Source organism: Ranitomeya imitator, chromosome 9 (genome assembly GCF_032444005.1).
Source record: "Ranitomeya imitator isolate aRanImi1 chromosome 9, aRanImi1.pri, whole genome shotgun sequence".
In the NCBI taxonomy this organism is placed as follows: domain Eukaryota; kingdom Metazoa; phylum Chordata; class Amphibia; order Anura; family Dendrobatidae; genus Ranitomeya; species Ranitomeya imitator.
The window spans coordinates 126,630,468-126,644,823 of record NC_091290.1 but is presented as its reverse complement, the minus strand read 5'-3'; the positions used below and the strand labels follow the sequence as shown (position 1 = coordinate 126,644,823).

General features: G+C 47.0%; 1 pseudogene; it reads right to left on the bottom strand.

Annotated features, from left to right (window-relative positions):
- Window positions 1-1,613: 1,613 nt before the first annotated feature.
- LOC138648635 (WD repeat domain phosphoinositide-interacting protein 4-like) overlaps window positions 1,614-14,356 on the bottom strand; it is a 32,289-nt pseudogene continuing 19,546 nt past the window's right edge.

The window sequence follows — 14,356 nt, the reverse complement described above, 5'->3', positions numbered from 1 at the left end:
AAGCAGCACTAACTCTCAGAACAGAGTGAGAATGAGCAAGACGCTGGGACCGACGTCCTTGCTGAGCAGGCTCCACTGCGGCTGGACAAGAATGGGAGACCGCAGCGGAAGTGGCTCGAGATTCCCCCTGTGCAGAAGCGGGAACTCGACCCCTAACACCGTATTTCATAGTTAGTAATTGTTTTCCACTCCTATTAAAATGGGCCCATAGTTTTTGTTATGCAACGTTCAAGATTCCAGACCTCCCATAAAGGGAAGCATCAGTTCATATTAACTTGTTTTATTGCGTTCAAAATTTGCATGTCTTTTTGCTAACCTGTAACTGTTGTTTTCTTTTCCCAGTCCGGGAGTACTGGATTTAACAGGGGGAGGGAGTGCGGTGCCCCAGGGTCCTGGTTGTCGCAGTGGTATTGCTTTCCTCTCGGGGAGAGTGATCCTACGTTTGGAGGCAAAGAAGGACATTTCACACTCCAGGCAACCAGGGGGAGCTCTTGCCCCCTTTATTTATTAGGTCAGTCCCCACATAGGTAAAACTAGTTGCCTGTAGGTAAAGTTAGTTAGTTGCTGGCTGACCTCCGCTCAGGTATTTGGTCCCTGACAGGGGTGGGATCCTGTCAGAGAACGAAGGAGAAAGACACGGAGCTGTGCATGCCCTCAGAGCTGCAGCTCCTAGAAAGAGACATTGAAGGCAGAACTGTATTGCAGCGAGCGTGCAAGGAAGTCGTAGTAATGGAGTGGATACCAGAAGGGGATCAGCCCTACACAGGCTGCCTCCTTTTGAGGAGCAGAATCCCGGTAGCCGGAACACCAAAGGAGTAACGTCCTTTATGCCTTGCTCCAGAGACCGGTAGGACAGCTAATTTCACGTTACCTGTCCACCCTACACCCAGGAGGCACGGTGGCACCCCTTAGAGGCTGGGGCATGATAGAGTCCTTATAAACTGCCTCAAGCCACTAGTCATACGGGTTTGTCCTATCCTATATGGGGAACAGAGAGAGAGACATTACATCTGTGAGGACCTTATGTGAAGCCTTAGGCAGAAAGGAACTACAACACAAGTGCTAGAGGAAGGCTACTAATTTCCACCTGGACAAGGGGACTCTGAACTTGCCTCCAAACCGGCCGGACTCTGCCTGCCCTCTGATCTGGTCTGGTGCCCTGGACTGTGGATGCTGAAGTCTTCAGTAAAGGAAAAGAGACTGCACCCTTGTGTTCTCGTTCTTCTCTGCGCCTCTCACCATCCACCATCTATATACTGGGAAGCCCTGGGGACATACTTTACCTGTGGGAAGGTATACCATCTAGCTGTCATAACATCACCTCAGTGGACCCCTTAAAGCAGCGTCGGTCACCCTGACCGAATACCACAGGCGGCATCGCAAACACTTCCCCTTTAAAGACCTTTCTCTTTTACACAGACGTTCCAGGGCCACGGACCGGGACAGACACCGTGACATCCCCCTGTGAACCGCAGGACCCGGTACCGAGTACCCCATGGCCCCATGGGGGTGCGCTCCACCTATACACAGAAGCCGACCCCTCTGGGGATCTGGGCCGATCCCTCCCTGTGTCCAGGCCGAACCGTTCTTCTTCAGCTTGCTTCATGACCAGCTTAAAAGATATCATCATCGCAGATGTCCAAATAAACGTGGAAGGCCTCGCGGTTACAGTTCCCTTCCGGAGTGAAGACGTATTTGTGAAACGTTCCATCCACAAAGATGGCTGAGAGAGAAGAGGTTGGGTTAGCTGTCGACTTACTAAGGCTGAGGCTGAGGTTGGCAGCACAGACTCACCTATCACAGAGTTCACATTCTTAGAGGTGTTCCTGCCGAAGGCACAGATGCAGGCGGACTCTGCGGGCACGGTGAAACTGGCCGGACTCCACTGGGAATCCACGTACTGGCCGATCATGGGACCGACTTTACCAACTCATGCCAACCTGAATCAGGAGATTGCAACAATAAACAGTGCTCACATTCAATGCAGAACTGCAACCTATACTGTAGAGAGGTACACCTGTCCACAGGGGAGCAAAACGGTCTAGAAAACTAAAGGGACTCCTACAGCACAGAATGACTGCTCAAACCAAGCACATGCGCTCGGAGCATCCCGGCAGGCCACATATAAGTGCACCTTCCCATCTGCGTGTTTTCCCTTTATCTCCATCCCCTCTTTGATTGACAGCTCTGGCTTCATAGGGCCAGAGAAGGGAGGAGATTGATGGAAACCAAGCAGGTGGGAAGGTGTATGTATATGTTTGGTTCCACTGTGAAACACTGAGTGCCTGTGTTTGGTTTGATCAGTCATTCTGTCCTATAAAATTCCCTTTAATTTTCATGCATGATGAATCCAAATGTGCATTGGCCCTCTTAACCCCTTAGTGACCAGACCAATTTCTTTATTAATCTGACTCTGGAATGCTTCAGCATATCCCAGTGATTTTATGACCCCTTATATTTTATGATAACAGCAAATTTAGATCGATATTTTTCTAAATAAACAAAACGTATCAGAAATTTGACAAATAGATAAGCCTGATACATACGCAGAACGACGGGTCAGCTTCGTGTCCTTCAGAGCAAAGATGTGCACTGTTCCTTTATCCCTGGAACTGCACTGAAACGATCTGTCGTGGCTGAAGTTAATACTGGAGATAATAATAGGACGACAATACGGGATTTCTATTGTTGCGGCCCCCATACCCATCCCGTGTCCCATACAAGAAGCATTAGATATTTTGCACCAACCAGGCCGAGTCTATGACCATCACAAGTGCCGAGAATCATGATATTTCTCACTTGTGCAGCTTAGGACGGATCACGTACCAGTAGAGAGTGGCCGGGTCGGTACCACGCCATAGTTCCACCAGTTGCTCCCTGGTCTGAGTGCCGAAGAGCCGTATTAAGGTGCTTTTCAGTGAGGCTGAAGCCACCAGCGTCCCCTGCTGATTGACCGCTAGGCAGCCCAGTTCACTTTGGTGGGCGTTTATGGTGAATGGGGCGGACGAGCTGCTGGGTTTGGCGTTACACAGATCCTGAAAGCAGAGGAATGGCCGATTATTGAGAAAAGTCGGGGGCCGACTGAAACGCAAAACCCAATGCAAGTCAATGGGGAATCAAAGTCGGCAGTGAGTGGAGGACAGGAAAACACCTACAGTGCCCATTTTAATGCCAAAAACATCAATTCTTATTACTGAAGCTTGTCAATCTTAATTTACGTTATAATAATAGTTAGGCATTGAAAAGTGGGGGTCATTTGGCTAAAGTTGTGGGGGGTAGAGCTGGCTCAAGATTTTTGTGGGCCCAGGAAACGCGGAATACGTCACGGCGGTGGAGCAGGGAGAGGTAAGTTTTTCAACTTTGCAAGTGCTGTGATCCTGAGCAAGCGGGGGGGGGGCCCACTCGTTGACATTAGCACTGGCACAGGGCCCCTCATAGTACAGCGGTGTGTTTGACGGCGGGTGGTGCCTCCCACCAGCAGAGACACTTTTGCGTACTATGAGAGGCCCTTTGCCAGTGACGTCGCCAACGAGTATGCCCCCCCACCTGATGAAGGAATCTGCACTTTCATCTGCACTTTCCTCTTTGTCCCTGTGTAAGGTGGTATAGTATGTGGGAAGGGGAACCTGACTTTCAGCAGGGTCAGATTCAGGCTGTGTAGAGTGCAAGGGGAATGTAGTGGTCTGGGTCAATGTACCAGCAGACTCATCTAGCAGTGGCTGGGCAATGGGCAGGATGAGGAAGAAACACAGATATAGGGCCAAAAAATAAAGTAGGCTAAATGCAGTTCAAAATTGGTAAAAGGACTTAACAGGCGGCATAGCTTTGTGCAGTGGAGGACAACTGTAATGAGCGTCAGACACAGTTAGTAGGCCCAAATATTAAAGTAGGCTAAATGCAGTTCAAAACTGGTAAAAGGACTTAACAGGCGGCATAGCTTTATTCAGTGGAGTACGACTGTAATGAGTGGAGCAGACACAGTTTGTAGGCCCACAATACAAAAGTAGGCTAAAAGCAGTTCAAAATTGGAAACAGGACTTTTTTTAGGCGGCATAGCTTTGTTCAGTGGAGGATGACTGTAATGAGTGGCGCAGACACAGTTTGTAGGCCCACAATACAAAAGTAGGCTAAATGCAGTTCAAAACTGGTAAAAGGACTTAACAGGCGGCATAGCTTTGTGCAGTGGAGGACAACTGTAATGAGTGGCGCAGACACAGTTTGTAGGCCCACAATAAAAAAGTAGGCTAAATGCAGTTCAAAACTGGTAAAAGGACTTAACAGGAGGCATAGCTTTGTGCAGTGGAGGACAACTGTAATGAGCGGCAGACACAGTTAGTAGGCCCAAATATTAAAGTAGGCTAAATGCAGTTCAAAATTACTAACAGGACTAAACTGGCGGCATTGCTTTGCTGAGCAGAGGACAACTGTAATGAGAGGCTGACAGAGTTAGTAGGCCCAAATAAGTAAGTAGGCTAAATGCAGTTCAAAATTACTAACAGGACTAAACTGGCGGCATTGCTTTGTTCAGCGGAGGACAATTGTTATGACAGGCTGACACAGTTAGTAGTCCAAAAAAAGTAAGTAGGCTAAATGCATTTCAAAATTGCTAACAGGACTAAAAAGGCGGCATTGCTTTGTTCAGCGGAGGACAACTGTTATGACAGGCTGACACAGTTAGAAGTCCAAAAAAAGTAAGTAGGCTAAATGCATTTCAAAACTGCTAACAGGACTAAAAAGGTGGCATTGCTTTGTGCAGCGGAGGACAACTGTAATGAGAGGCTGACAGCGTTAGTAGGCCCAAATAAGTAAGTAGGCTAAATGCCTCCAACTCATAAATATTTCACGGATCCGTACATTCCTAAACCAAGAATCTGCAAAAACCCTAGTCCATGCCCTCATCATCTCCAGCCTTGACTACCGTAACCTCCTGCTCTGTGGCCTCCCCTCTAACACTCTTGCACCCCTCCAATCTATTCTAAACTCTCCTGCCTGACTAATCCACCTGTCCCCCCGCTATTCCCCGGCCTCTCCCCTCTGTCAATCCCTGCACTGGCTCCCCATCACCCAGAGACTCCAGTACAAAACCCTGACCATGACATACAAAGTCATCCACAACCTGTCTCCTCCATACATCTGTGACCTCGTCTCCCGGTACTCTCTTGCACGCAACCTCCGATCCTCACAAGACCTCCTTCTCTACTCCCCTCATATCTCCTCTTCCCACAATCGCTAGATTTCTCTTGCACATCACCCCTACTCTGGAACTCTCTACCACAACATATCAGACTCTCGCCTACCATCGAAACCTTCAAAAAGAACCTGAAGACCCACCTCTTCCGACAAGCCTAGAACCTGCAGTAACCACCGATTGACCAAACCGCTGCACGGCCAGCTCTACCCTCACCTACTGTATCCTCACCCATCCCTTGTAGATTGTGAGCCCTCGTGGGCAGGGTCCTCTCTCCTCCTGTACCAGTTGTGACTTGTATTGTTCAAGATTATTGTACTTGTTTTTATTATGTATACCCCTCCTTACATGTAAAGCGCCATGGAATAAATGGCGCTATAACAATAAATAATAATAATAATAATAATGCAGTTCAAAATTACTAACAGGACTAAACTGGCGGCATTGCTTTGTTCAGCGGAGGACAACTGTAATGAGTGGCGCAGACACAGTTAGTAGGCCCAAATAATAAAGTGTGCTAAATGTCTGCCACAAAATTGTTCATAAAAAAACAGGTGGCATAGCTAGGTACAGGGGTGGCCTACTCTGCTGAGTAGCAGACAGTGGTAGTAGGCGCAAAGTATAAACTGGTCTAAATGGAGGCCAGGGCCCCTGTATATTTAAACTATCATCTATCATTTCAACAAATTTGTAATGGCAGTGCCATTAAAGGATTTAACAGCACAGACTACGCAGTGGTGGAGCAGGGAGAGGTAAGTATTGCAAGTGGTAGAGCACTGTTCGAGCTGGGGGGGAATACTCTCTCGTGGGCGCCGGTACTGGCACAGGGCCCCTCATATTACGACTGTGTGTCTGATGTTAGTTGTGCACCACCACCGTCAGAGACACTTTATTGCACCATGAGGGACCCTGTGCCAGTGCCGTCGCCCAAGAGTGGGCACACCCACCTGTCCAGGAAAATGGCACTCGCACAGGTGCTTGCGCCAAGTGGTGACCACGGCCCTGTGGCCCTCCAGTCAGCCCATTTAGGGAGGTATAAAAAGGGCCTATGATGGACATTCAGCAGCTTCAAATGGAGGAATTGGAGCAGTCAGTAAGAGGAGGCCAAAAGCAAGACATTTTTCAGGCAAGCTATGTGTCAGCAGGGGAAGGTGGGGCAAAATAATTTGAAATCCATGATTGGTTCATTTTAATGAAGGTTAGATCATCAACATTTCGGGGAGCCAGACGTGTCCTTTTTTTGGTCAGTATTGAACCAGCAGCACTGAATACTCTTTCTGATAGCACACTAGTGCAGCGCCCCAGAGACCTGGTCGTTGCAGTATGGCACTCTGCCGCTAAGGAGAGTGGCGGTACGTCTGATGGCACTAAGGAGTTCTCCTGACCAGGTATCACCAGAACACATTACACTTCACACTCCGGCCACTAGGGGGAGAAAAAGGCTTTATTTATTGGGCCACTCCTCACATTGGTAAAACTAGGGGCTGGGGAGGAAGTTAGTCAGAAGCTGACTGGATTGGAACCAGGCAACATCCCGTGGCAGGGGGTGTTGCAGGGAGAAGGCACAGGGGGGTCCCTGTCAGGCGTGGGAACCTGGCAGGTGCCTAGCGAACAGAACAGAATGTAATGGAACCGCGCCTGCACACCCTGCGGCGGTATCCAGGAGAGAGACACGAAGGGAAGGATATTGTGGAACAGTGTAAACGAGATCAGCACAAAGGAGAGCCAGTAAGAGTCGTGCCAAGAGAGAGAGAGGCAACATCTTACTGAGGCGCGTAGTCGGTGGCCGGAACACCGCAGGAGTAACTGACTTCAAGCCTTACTTCAATCTCCGCCGGGCAGTCAATTATAGGTTGACTGTCTACCTTAAATTTCCTAAGAAGACATAGGGGGCAACATTGGGAGAGGGGCGTCTCTAGGGTCCCGGAAGACCTCCAAGCCTTCCCGTCATACAGGCGCGTCCTAGCCAAACCATACTGGGGGACGAGAAACTAGTAACATCTGGAACTGAAGGGAGAGAGGGCTGTAGAGAACGAATGAATGAGAACAGCAGTTGTGAGGACTATTCCGAATGCTCAGCAGGGTAGGACTACAACACACAGGCGCTAGTGGTAGGCAACGATTTCCATCTGCGAAGGAAACTCTGGATGTGCCCATCGGACCGGCCGGTCTCTGATAGCCCTGTTAAACGTGCTCTGGATTGAGGATCCTGAAGTCTTCAGTAAAGAGGTAAAGAGACTGCAACCCTGTGTCCTCGTTATTGCCTGCACCTCACACCATCACCATCCACCTTACTGGGAAGCCCTGGGGACATACTTCACCTGTGGGAAGGTATACCATCCAGCTGCCATTCCATCACCTCAGCGGACCCCATAGCAGCGTCGGTCACCCTGACCGAACACCACAGGTGGCGTCACGAACCCCTGACAGACTGTACCACCACCTTTATTGGACGCCCCTTAGCAGGGTCGCGGACCGGGTCTAGCCACCGTGACAACCTCAGAACCGAACCAGAGAGGCCCGGTACCGACACGTGTGGCCCTGTGTCTGGGGGCGATCCAACTTGGCATCACGAACAGGATCGTACTTAAGCCTGAGGAATTGGGTCATGTGTGCCTTGGAACTGTGATTGAAACGTGTTGGACTGTGATTTATTGCAAGGACTGTGTATTGCTATCTCAAGATTCCCACCAAAACTGCCGCCATTATACCGTCACGAGGAGCGCAGGAGAAGAAGAAGGGCGTGGAAGTGGGCGTGAGTAAGCTGGAGAGCGCGAAAGATAATGGCCGCCCAGTCTAAATATTTCTGTGCCTTGAGGACGTGTCCGTCAGCGGCCGAGATCCGCCTCCTGATCCTCAGTGGAGGGCGGAGACAAAGAAAACAAAACCGCCCACGAATGAGAGAGCAGGAAAAGGACAAGGAGGGAGAAGAAGTGAGTCACGTGGAGGACGCCATGGCGAGCCGACCGGGATCGGAGCGTGGGGTCGGAGCCGAGGACTCCCCAGCTACCCAGAGAGATACCGCGGCCAGGCGTCACCTGTGAGCCCCGACTTCCTGTAGGCCGGAGTGGACGAGCTCGGCGATCGACTCCAGCAGACGCAGTTGAGCACTGAGGCCGGGCGGAAGGAGACCGTCACCGGAGGCCTCACCAGACGTCTGTCGGCGGCCTCATCTGGTCCGCAGCAAGAAAGAAGTTCCAGCGCTCCGAAGCCAGAAAGCAAGGTCCTGCCGGAAAGCGAGCTACTGCAAACAGAGATGGCAACGCCGCAGCGCAAGGCCCCGCAGTCGGCGGTCCGGAGCCTGCCGTCGGCAGAGTCGGCCGACCCAGAGGATACCGTGGTGGCAAGTAAGAACGCCGACCCTGCCCCAGTGACAGAAGACCTACTGATAGGCTCCGCAGCAGCGCCACCTACTGCCATGACTAAGATTAACTCTGAACTGACAAATCCTGATACTACTACCACAGTGGGCATTAGGGTTGAGCGAAACGGGTCGAACATTTTCAAAAGTCGCCGACTTTTGGCTAAGTCGGGGTTTCATGAAACCCGATCCGACCCCTGTGCGGGGTCGGCCATGCGGTACGCGACTTTCGCGCCAAAGTCGCGTTTCAATGACGCGAAAAGCGCCATTTCTCAGCCAATGAAGGTAAACGCAGAGTGTGGGCAGCGTGATGACATAGGTCCTGGTCCCCACCATCTTAGAGAAGGGCATTGCAGTGATTGGCTTGCTGTCTGCGACGTCACAGGGGCTATAAAGAGGCGTTCCCGCCGACCGCCATCTTACTGCTGCTGATCTGAGCTTAGGGAGAGGTTGCTGCCGCTTTGTCAGAAGCAGGGATAGCGTTAGGCAGGGTCCATTAACCACAAAACCGCTTGTGCTGCAGCGATTTGCACTGTCCAACACCACCCTCGGTGTGCAGGGACAGTGGAAGTTTTTTTTTTTTTTTTTTTCCCCTCAGCGCTGTAGCTCATTGGGCTGCCCTAGAAGGCTCCCTGATAGCTGCATTGCTGTGTGTACGCCGCTGTGCAAACCAACTGCTTTTTTCAAAGCACAAATCCTCTTGTTCCTTCCTTTCTGCACAGCTATCTTTTTTGTTTGTCCACACTTTTTATTTCATTTGTGCATCAGTCCACTCCTTATTGCTGCCTGCCATACCTGGCTGAGATTACTGCAGGCAGGGAGATAGTAGCTGCCTGCCATACCTGGCTGAGATTACTGCAGGCAGGGAGATAGTAATTGTAGGACATTCCCTGTTTTTTTTTTTTTTGGTGGGAGATTAAGATTGGCAATTTGGCATTTCTGCTAGAGTGCCATCCCTGTGTGTGCCATCTCTCTCACATAGTGGGCCATAGAAAGCCTTTTCATTTTTCTGTATTTTTTTTTGTGGGGTGTATAAATTCTCCCTGATAAAAATACAGTGGGAGATTAATATTGGCCTTTGGGCTTGTGTGCCAGTCCTGAGTGTGCCATCTCTCTCACAAATAGTGGGCCATAGAAAGCCTATTTATTTTTTTTTTTGGTTTTATAAATTCTCCCTGAAAAAAAGGGAGATTAATATTGGCCTCTGGGCTTGTGTGCCAGTCCTGAGCGTGCCATCTGTGCCAGCCCTGAGCGTGCCATCTCTCTCACAAATAGTGGGCCATAGAAAGCCTATTTAATTTTTTTTTTTGTTTTATAAATTTTCCCTGAAAAAAGGGAGATTAATATTGGCCTCTGGGCTTGTGTGCCAGTTGTGAGCGTGCCATCTGTGCCAGTCCTGAGCGTGCCATCTCTCTCACAAATAGTGGGCCATAGAAAGCCTATTTAAATATTTTTTTGGTTTTATAAATTCTCCCAGAAAAAAAGGGAGATTAATATTGGCCTCTGGGCTTGTGTGCCAGTCCTGAGCGTGCCATCTGTGCCAGCCAGCCCTGAGCGTGCCATCTCTCTCACAAATAGTGGGCCATAGAAAGCCTATTTAATTTTTTTTTTTGTTTTATCAATTTTCCCTGAAAAAAGGGAGATTAATATTGGCCTCTGGGCTTGTGTGCCAGTTGTGAGCGTGCCATCTGTGCCAGTCCTGAGCGTGCCATCTCTCTCACAAATAGTGGGCCATAGAAAGCCTATTTAAATATTTTTTTGGTTTTATAAATTCTCCCAGAAAAAAAGGGAGATTAATATTGGCCTCTGGGCTTCTGTGCCAGTCCTGAGCGTGCCATCTGTGCCAGTCCTGAGCGTCCCATCTCTCTCACAAATAGTGGGCCATAGAAAGCCTATTTTATTTTTTTTTTGGGTTTTAGAAATTCTCCCTGAAAAAAGGGAGATTAATATTGGCCTCTGGGCTTGTGTGCCAGTTGTGAGCGTGCCATCTGTGCCAGTCCTGAGCGTGCCATCTCTCTCACAAATAGTGGGCCATAGAAAGCCTATTTAAATATTTTTTTGGTTTTATAAATTCTCCCAGAAAAAAAGGGAGATTAATATTGGCCTCTGGGCTTCTGTGCCAGTCCTGAGCGTGCCATCTGTGCCAGTCCTGAGCGTCCCATCTCTCTCACAAATAGTGGGCCATAGAAAGCCTATTTTATTTTTTTTTTGGGTTTCAGAAATTCTCCCTGGAAAAAAAAAGGGAGATTAATATTGCTCTTTGGGTTTGTGTGCCAGTACTAAGCGTTCCATCTCTCTCTCTCTCTCAGTCAGTGGGCCATAGAACGCATATTTTTGGTTTTATTTGTTTTCTAAATTCTCCCTGAAAAAATCATTTTATTTTATTTGGTTTCTAAATTCTTCCTGATAAAATCATATTTTTTTTATTATTTTTATTTCTAAAGTCTCCCTGAAAAAAAAAAAAAAAAAACAACCAAAAAAACAGTGGGAGATTAATATTGGCCTTTCTGCTTGTGTGCCAGTCTTGACTCCTGGGTGTGCCATCTCTCTCTCTCTCTCTCTCTCTCTCTCTCTCTCTCTCTCCAATTGTGGTCCATAGAAAGCCTATATTTTTTTTCCTTGATTTGGGTTCTAAAATCTACCAGAGAAAATAACTACATCAATCATTGGTAGAAAAATATTGGCCTCTGGGTTTGTGTGCCACTCCTGACTCCTGTGTGCGTCATCTCTCAGTCAGTGGGCCATAGAACGCCTATTTTTGGTTTTATTTGTTTTCTAAATTCTCCCTGAAAAAATCATTTTATTTTATTTGGTTTCTAAATTCTTCCTGATAAAATCATATTTTTTTTATTATTTTTTTTTCTAAAGTCTCCCTGAAAAAAAAAAAAAAAAACAGTGGGAGATTAATATTGGCCTTTCTGCTTGTGTGCCAGTCTTGACTCCTGGGTGCGTCATCTCTCAGTCAGTGGGCCATAGAACGCCTATTTTTGGTTTTATTTGTTTTATAAATTCTCCCTGAAAAAATCATTTTATTTTATTTGGTTTCTAAATTCTTCCTGATAAAATCATATTTTTTTTATTATTTTTTTTTCTAAAGTCTCCCTGAAAAAAAAAAAAAAAAAACAACCAAAAAAAACAGTGGGAGATTAATATTGGCCTTTCTGCTTGTGTGCCAGTCTTGACTCCTGGGTGCGTCATCTCTCAGTCAGTGGGCCATAGAACGCCTATTTTTGGTTTTATTTGTTTTATAAATTCTCCCTGAAAAAATCATTTTATTTTATTTGGTTTCTAAATTCTTCCTGATAAAATCATATTTTTTTTATTATTTTTTTTTCTAAAGTCTCCCTGAAAAAAAAAAAAAAAAAACAACCAAAAAAAACAGTGGGAGATTAATATTGGCCTTTCTGCTTGTGTGCCAGTCTTGACTCCTGGGTGCGTCATCTCTCAGTCAGTGGGCCATAGAACGCCTATTTTTGGTTTTATTTGTTTTATAAATTCTCCCTGAAAAAATCATTTTATTTTATTTGGTTTCTAAATTCTTCCTGATAAAATCATATTTTTTTTATTATTTTTTTTTCTAAAGTCTCCCTGAAAAAAAAAAAAAAAAAAACAACCAAAAAAAACAGTGGGAGATTAATATTGGCCTTTCTGCTTGTGTGCCAGTCTTGACTCCTGGGTGTGCCATCTCTCTCTCTCTCTCTCTCTCTCTCTCTCTCTCTCTCTCTCTCCAATTGTGGTCCATAGAAAGCCTATATTTTTTTTCCTTGATTTGGGTTCTAAAATCTACCAGAGAAAATAACTACATCAATCATTGGTAGAAAAATATTGGCCTCTGGGTTTGTGTGCCACTCCTGACTCCTGTGTGCGTCATCTCTCAGTCAGTGGGCCATAGAACGCCTATTTTTGTTTTTATTTGTTTTATAAATTCTCCCTGAAAAAATCATTTTATTTTATTTGGTTTCTAAATTCTTCCTGATAAAATCATATTTTTTTTATTATTTTTTTTTCTAAAGTCTCCCTGAAAAAAAAACAAAAAAACAAAAACAAAAAAAAAACAGTGGGAGATTAATATTGGCCTTTCTGCTTGTGTGCCAGTCTTGACTCCTGGGTGTGCCATCTCTCTCTCTCTCTCTCTCCAATTGTGGTCCATAGAAAGCCTACATTTTTTTTCCTTGATTTGGGTTCCAAAATCTACCAGAGAAAATAACTCCATCAATCATTGGTAGAAAAATATTGGCCTCTGGGCTTGTGTGCCACTCCTGATTCCTGTGTGCGTCATCTCTCACTCAGTGGCCCATAGAAAGCATATAGTTTGTTACATTTGTTTTCTAAATTCTCCCTGCAAAAATCTATTTTTTTTTTTTTGGGGGGTTTCTAAAGTGTTCCTGAAAAAAATAAAAATAAAAAAAAAATAATAGTGTGACATTAATATTAACATTTGTGCTTCAGTGACAGTCCTGCGTGTGGGGCATCTCTCTAATTTGCAGCCACCAAAAAAAGAGTGTGTAACATTGGGCCTGATTTTCGCTGTGGTCTCACCAACCTGTAAAGGGGTAGCTAAATCATACTGAAGTTATAGCTCACCGTGTAAGTTGTGTGACTGCAACAAATAACGTTAGTTTGGTTACGTTTTTAAAACAATGAGGAAGTCTAGTGGAAGAGGTCGTGGCCGGGGGCGTTCATTGTCAGCTGGTAATGAGGGTAGTGGTAGTGGTGGAGCATCAGGTGGTCGTGGGGGAAAAAATATTGCACCTAAGTCTGGAGCTGTGGAGCCAGGTTCGTCGTCCGGCTACACAAGGCCTCGAACGCTCCCTTTTCTGGGATTAGGAAAACCGCTTTTAAAGCCGGAGCAGCAAGAGCAAGTTTTGGCTTATCTTGCTGACTCAGCCTCTAGCTCTTTTGCCTCATCTCGTGAAACTGGTAAAAGTAAAAGCAGCGCGTCGTTAGTGGATGTTCACGGTCAGGGACAAGTCACTTCCTTGTCCTCTTCAGCAAAAACAACAACAGAGAAGAATGCAGCAGGCGACACAACGGGTTACTCCATGGAGCTCTTTACACATACCGTCCCTGGCTTAGAAAGTGAAGCAGTTAACAGTCCATGCCCATTACAAATTGAATCTGACATGGAGTGCACTGACGCACAGCCACAGCCAGACTACTATGCTGGTCCTTTGACTCAGACCACAACATTGCCCTCGCAGGGTGCTGATCAAGAATCAGACCCTGATGAGACTATGTTGCCCCATCACGAACGCTATACCACCGAACGACACGGTGACACAGACGAAGTTGCGCAGGAGGTACAAGAAGAGTTATTAGATGACCCAGTTCTTGACCCCGATTGGCAGCCATTGGGGGAACAGGGTGCAGGCGGCAGCAGTTCTGAAGCAGAGGAGGAGGAGGGGCCGCAGCAGGCATCAACATCGCCACAGGTTCCATCTGCCGGGCCCGTATCTTGCCCAAAACGCGTGGCAAAGCCAAAACCTGGTGGAGGACAGCGTGGCCATCCGGTTAAAGCTCAGTCTGCAATGCCTGAAAAGGTATCCGATGCTAGAAAGAGTGCAGTCTGGCATTTTTTTAAACAACATCCAATTGATCAGCGCAAAGTCATCTGTCAAAAATGTTCTACTTCCTTAAGCAGAGGTCAGAATCTGAAAAGTCTCAATACTAGTTGCATGCATAGACATTTAACCACCATGCATTTGAAAGCTTGGACTAACTACCAAACGTCCCTTAAGGTTGTTGCACCCTCGGCCAATGAAGCTAGTCATCAACGCAACATCCCTTCCGGCAGTGTAGGACCACCA